The sequence below is a fragment of the Panulirus ornatus genome, chromosome 46, assembly GCF_036320965.1.
Source record: "Panulirus ornatus isolate Po-2019 chromosome 46, ASM3632096v1, whole genome shotgun sequence".
Taxonomy (NCBI): Eukaryota; Metazoa; Arthropoda; class Malacostraca; order Decapoda; family Palinuridae; genus Panulirus; species Panulirus ornatus.
In genome coordinates this window covers 1,211,759-1,218,532 of record NC_092269.1, presented here as the reverse complement: position 1 = coordinate 1,218,532, position 6,774 = coordinate 1,211,759, and the positions used below count along the sequence as shown (strand labels likewise).

Here is a 6,774-nt window from a genome sequence, read left to right as displayed (position 1 = left end):
TGTATATATATGCTTAGGTAAGCTTTGATGTATATATACACATCTAGAGAACCCAGTAGTCGTACATAGATGTACCTGCAGATTTAAGTTTACGTGTGGAGGGACGGACTGCGCTAACGACGGGATACTGAGCAAAAATTACGGTGTCTTTGTGAGGCGTTGGCCATATGGTGGGCTAACAACCTGGTTGTCTTGTTTCGGTGATTCAGACTAACCTACTGTAGGTGTCTTGCTGATGTATACGATGTATGTCTGGTGGTATCAACCGTATAAACACTGTCCTATCCTACCAAGTGTCTCAGCAATATTAATATTGCAGTCATTCCTTCGTCAGTCGTCCCTACGTATGTCAGTCAAAATATGTTCCAGCCAAATGCATTCGAAACCCTCACACACAGTGTTCACATGCGTGCGCCGTTTGAAGCAGGTGTCAACCAGCAGACACTCACTGATCACTACGCAGTGTTGAGGGTGGAGTACTATCCACAAGACAACTCTCGCACAGGTTTTAAAACGTAAGTTTTGTTAAGATCTTTACACAAACGTAAGTCTTGTTAAGATGTTTACACACCATCCACTCGTTACATCCCGTCACGAATATTGATCAAGATCATGATTATTTTGAAGGTTATTATCATTTCTTACTATTAAGATTACATAAATCAGTAAAGACTGTTTGGAGTCGTATAACGAATACGACATTTTCATGCTTCTGAAACCAGTGACATAGACTATGCAGGAAGGAACTGTGGGAGACGTTGGGAACTTACGGCGTGAGAGGCGTGAGTTGCTGGGAAGAGTGAGGATATAAGGAGAAGGAAGAGAACATTTTAGGACAATTGTGAGGGTTGTGAAAGAGTGCATGATGTGGTTGTTGACTATCAATGCGTATATGGAAGGTGAGGTAAAGAAGACGAGATTGGGTACACGTTTTTAATAAGATACTTTAATATCGAACGAGTAACTTTGGAGAATTCCAACAATCCAAAGTATCTATATTTCTTTTTAAGAATTTTCCTTAGATATTTCCAAGTTCCTTTAAATGTTTTTAAGTCTCCATTGAATATTTTGATCGTGCTCCTACACTGCTTTTAAACAGCGTATCTTTGCGGTTAATCACAATACTGATGTAAATAATCACAATACCGATGTAAGTAATCACAATACCGATGTAAGTAATCACAATACCGATGTAAGTAATCACAATACCGATGTAAGTAATCACAATACCGATGTAAGTAATCACAATACCGATGTAAGTAATCACAATACCGATGTAAGTAATCACAATACCGATGTAAGTAATCACAATACCGATGTAAGTAATCACAATACCGATGTAAGTAATCACAATACCGATGTAAGTAATCACAATACCGATGTAAGTAATCACAATACCGATGTAAGTAATCACAATACCGATGTAGGTAATCATTAATAACAACCATTAAAGTTTATCCATTATTCTTAATTGTTGAAGGATGAACAATTAAGATAACTAATGTCGTTAATTAGTGCCCTTTAATATCCCATCCTCCGGTAATCTAATTAAAAACAGGGTATGCTAATGACCAATTAGTCTTAACAATAACCCAATTACACAATTGTCAACGCTAATTTATTCAATATCTTCTTATCTTCTTTATCTTCTTCGGTATCTTGCTTTATCTTCGTGTGTGTCTTTTCATATTGGACGGTATTTCTTGCATGTCCTCCTCTCCAGACCTCGTGCTTCTGTATCAAGGAAATAAAGAAAAAAAAAAAGTTATGAAGATAAAAGTTAAACTTCCATGTTAAAGGTCAACAGCTGAGGTGATGGGGGAAGTGGCACAGATGGGAGAGGCACTCAGGGTGGCACAGACCAGGAGGCACTAGTGGGTGGCACAGATGAGAGGTACTAGTGGGTGGTACACTTGTGAGGCACTAGTGGGTGGCACAGATGAGAGGTACTAGTGGGTGGCACACATGTGAGGCACTGGTGGGTGGCACAGATGAGAGGTACTAGTGGGTGGCACACATGTGAGGCACTAGTGGGTGGCACAAGTAGGGGGAGACATTAGGTGGGTGATACAGGTGGGAGAGGCACTAGGTGGGTAGCACAGATGGGGAAGTGACCAATGACTTTTTGCCATCAGTGGTTTATAGTTAAGGTCATTAGTGCACATCATACCTTAATTATTGACAAATCTTCATCATACCGTTCATTATATTCATTATATTCATCACATATTTCATTGAATTCATTCATCATATTCATCACTGGGATATTCATTATATTCCTCACAGTACTTGATAAATTCGGGCAACATCACTGGTAAGGATTCTATCCATCGCTTTGAATTTCTACAGCAGAATGACGCTGGTTTATAGACCACACACACACACACACACACATAAGTGTAAGCATTATACTTGAGGCCAGTGTGTGTGGGGGACGGGGACAGGGGAGCCCCTTCAGGAAGTTGAGGGTTTCGAACTCATGCTAGGGTGAAGAACTATCTGAAGGAGACCATATAGACTCCATGTTATAGATCCTCTGTATATCATAAAGGATCGAAGGTGTGTGAGTCAGGAATCTAAAACTAAGTTTTGATAAGTTTGCGTCGAATGCAGGTTGTAAAGAAACTGCAGATAGTCTAAAATTTTTCAGAGTCGCGATTCTCTAATGAATAGTTCGAATGTGTACTCTAAGACGAAACGAATAGAAATGCATTATTCTAAATCGTTTTAAATCTAATTCAAAACGACTTGCTTCCTGAATCACTCCAGAAATGAAAGATAGATACACATCCTTTTTTTTTTTTTGGTCCTGCTGTACTGTTAAGAACTATAACAAATTATTAAAATAATCATATGATGCTTATGCATTAGGACGCAGTAAATACCGTCACGTGGAGTTTTAATGGACCCATTATATTTACTGTCTTTAGACAGCGAAGGTGGTAAAGGCAATTGTCGAACTAGCGAACTAGCGAATGGCATTTCATTCATGGACTCCACGTGTTTGCTTGCTGGAAGAGGAGTGTTTGAATGCCAGTTAAGTTCATTCATTTTCAAAAGCCGTATATTTGACAAACGAATAGTTCAGGTACGACATGATTACCTGGTGGTAATTACGTACCTCCGTGTACATTACGGGGAAGGAGTTCTGGTGCGTCTGTTTTTGTGTGTCTGTTTTCATTGTTAGGCTTGTTTTTATTTTGTTTGAGTTAGTGTGTGTTTGTGTAGGTTTGTCATTTCGTTTTTGTGTGTGATTATTATTTATGATTATTATCTGTGCATCATGAAGGAAATGTTACACTTGTGTTGCTCCTTCTCTTAACTTTGTGTGTATAATGTGTGTTTGTGTGTATGTGTGTGTGTGTGTGTGTGTGTGTGTGTGTGTGTGTGTGTGTGTGTGTGTGCGTTTATATCTTTATGATGAGGCTAAAACATGTGTGTAATGTGTTAAATCTTTTAGAAAATGATAGTTAATAATGAGGTTGTTTGGCTGGCCTTCGTAACGCGCGAGAGGTTGTTTCATATTAGCGTAGTTTGGCTGTGTGTAGAGTGCAGTGTGACGGTGTGTTTGTGTGTTTATTGGTATGAATATATAGTATAACTATCGAGGAAGACCACTTCAGAGTAATATAGCTTTGGAGTGAACGTATAGAGGTGTAACATAACGCTGAAGTGAACGTATACTGTGTGGGCGAGCCAGAGACCACAACAGGTTAGTAAGAAGTGAGCCAAAGTCTCCCGCATCCATCACCCTTCACCACAAACCGTCCGCTGGATCGTTTGTACGACTCTAATTACCCGTCATAACTACTGTACGTTGTTTGTGGTGCTTCATACTCTCCCTGTAGTGCACTTCACTTCTCTCCTTGCTATTTACTCAAACTTGAATAATCTTTTGATTTAAGAAGTTTCAGGTATGATTGTTATATTTCCTGTGATGCTGTTATTGCTGTACATCCCATGACAATGATTTCTGCGTGTTGCTACTTCTGATATTGTGCTTCCGGTAGTGATGCTGATCAATGCATGTTGTAGAACCTTAACCAAAATATTTTATAGATTCTTCGTTGCGATTATCTTAAAAACAATTTCCATATTGCTTGTCCACAGTTCTGGGGAAGAGCGAGGACAACTCATACGATACATGTGGCCCCAGAGGAAGAGACAGTGTTGACATTTGACGAGAGGATTTCCATATCAAACATAAAGGTAAGAAATGTATTATTTACATATCAAACATAAAGGTAAGAAATGTATTATTTACATATCAAACATAAAGGTAAGAAATGTATTATTTACATATCAAACATAAAGGTAAGAAATGTATTATTTACATATCAAACATAAAGGTAAGAAATGTATTATTTACATATCAAACATAAAGGTAAGAAATGTATTATTTACATATCAAACATAAAGGTAAGAAATGTATTATTTCTTTGATGTGAGCCTTACTACTTGAGTTAGTGTTGAGGTTACTCTGGGATGCGATGTGTGTGGAGTGTGTCATGTAGTTACATAGTTGGTCATCTACGCTCACGCTGTCAAAGTTTCTCTAAAGATGTATTTGTGTATCTTGACATTTACGGCATTTGATTATGAATGTACATACCATAAGCTCCTTATCGTATTTAGTATTTATCTTTATATTATCATTATTATTATAACTATTATCATTATCATCATAATCATTATTATCATTATTATTATTGATATTATTATCATCATTATTATTATCATTGATATTGTTATTATTATTATTACTATCATTACTATTATCATTATTATTATCATTATTATTACTTGAATCCAGGATTCCCTTTATGGGGTTTCTGCAGCTTCGAAACTGCGCTCCACACAGGAGGAGGGAAATGATGGGGTGAAGACAGTCCTCAACAACACTGTACTCTTATTTGTCCTTTGATGTTATCACGTAGTCAAGGTCGGCTAACACAGTGTTATATTACATAACTTTCACTCATCAAGGCATGAGGGAACATGCTGCAGCAAACATTAGATTCTGCTGCATCTTATTAAGGTAATGAGATAAATTAATTCAGATCTGAAGACCCTGAATCCAGACAGACTTAATTAGATAGGCTGATATATTGCCATGATTCATCTTACCCTCCGGTGTCTATGTTGCTTTTAATATTATTTCAAGAGGTGGATTTTCGTGTTTCATTTTCTTATAAGAATTTTATAGTTATGTTCTTGGTTAGTTTATACCAACTTTGATCTATACGATTCATTAACTATGGAGTGAAATATCCATGAATCACAGTTATCATGATAAAGTTTTATTGCTTTAATTTGATGATATAATGTTGAAAGATAATTAAGCGATATTATTCTGGTGTATTGATGTTATTAACTTTATAGAAATAATTTCATGCAATGAGTCAGGGACGGTGAGGATGTCTGCTTGTCCAGGGACACACTCATGTCTCTACCGTCCAAGGACACAGCTGGTGTCTGCACAATCTAGGAATGTTGCTTCTGTCTGTACCGTCTGGGGATGGTACTGATTGTACCGTCTGGGGATGGTACTGATGATTGTACCGTCTGGGGATGGTACTGATGATTGTACCGTCTGGGGATGGTACTGATTGTACCGTCTGGGGATGGTACTGATGATTGTACCGTCTGGGGATGGTACTGATTGTACCGTCTGGGGATGGTACTGATTGTACCGTCTGGGGATGGTACTGATGATTGTACCGTCTGGGGATGGTACTGATTGTACCGTCTGGGGATGGTACTGATTGTACCGTCTGGGGATGGTACTGATTGTACCGTCTGGGGATGGTACTGATGAGTGTACCATCCAGGGAAGGTACTCGTGCCGGTACAGTTCACAGACGGTACAGGTACCTATAACATCCCTGATCCATTTTCTCTTATTACGTAAAAGGTTCACAAATGTTTTTCTCCTCGAGGGAACGAAATTTAATATCCATTTTTTTTTTCTCGGAAGATATATAAACCATCGGACATTGTACTTCATCGGGTTTATGTTGGTTTAACGGCTTCTGATTCACCTTTCACGATTCAGAATATCAGTAATGATGACCAAACGATTTTTAAATCCGGCGATTTACTTTCCCTACTGATATATATATATATATATATATATATATATATATATATATATATATATATATATATATATATATATATATATATATAATATCAAAAGCGTTAGGCTGCTATTCATGCACACTTCTTATCTCTTGATACTACCGTTACGCTCTAGTACCGATTGTCACACTCGCTTCTCTCGACACACCGTCACACTGGCTCGTTACACTGGCCAGTCATGCTTGCCTCGCATAGAAGGCAACTGTCAATATAAACCGGTTTGTAAGAAATCATGTTGATTGTATGGAATTATATACGTACAGTGTAGGTGATTAGTATGATTAATACGTATATAATAATTCAGTCTGTGTGTGTGTGTGTGTGTGTGTGTGTGCGCGTTTATGGATTTGTGGGTTTATGTATGTTTATCTGATTGTCTGTTCGTTTGTTTTACGTATGATTATAAGATTTCATAAACTAAGTTTTCAAGAATCACACTAAACCATCCAGTGAGAACAATGTTCATATTTCAACCGTTTATCCGGCAAAACCTCACCAGGAAATGTAAACAGAACCGGAAAAAACCTTTTACTTTTTGAGATAAACACAGAAACCGGAACTGTTCATGTGCCAGGTATCACCAGAGCCAACAACACTGATGTGTCGGAACCATTCGACGATGATCTTTGACGA

At 37.8% G+C, this 6,774-nt stretch overlaps 1 protein-coding gene across 2 annotated transcripts in view; it reads left to right on the top strand.

The window, feature by feature from the left end:
• Nucleotides 1-478: 478 nt before the first annotated feature.
• Nucleotides 479-6,774, top strand: part of Tango4 (transport and golgi organization 4) — a 320,102-nt gene continuing 313,806 nt past the window's right edge. For both annotated transcript variants that reach the window (XM_071688586.1, XM_071688582.1), the window contains exons 1-2: nucleotides 479-515; nucleotides 4,111-4,209. The gene's annotated coding sequence lies outside the window, so the exon portion shown is untranslated. The remainder of the gene's footprint in view (nucleotides 516-4,110; nucleotides 4,210-6,774) is intronic.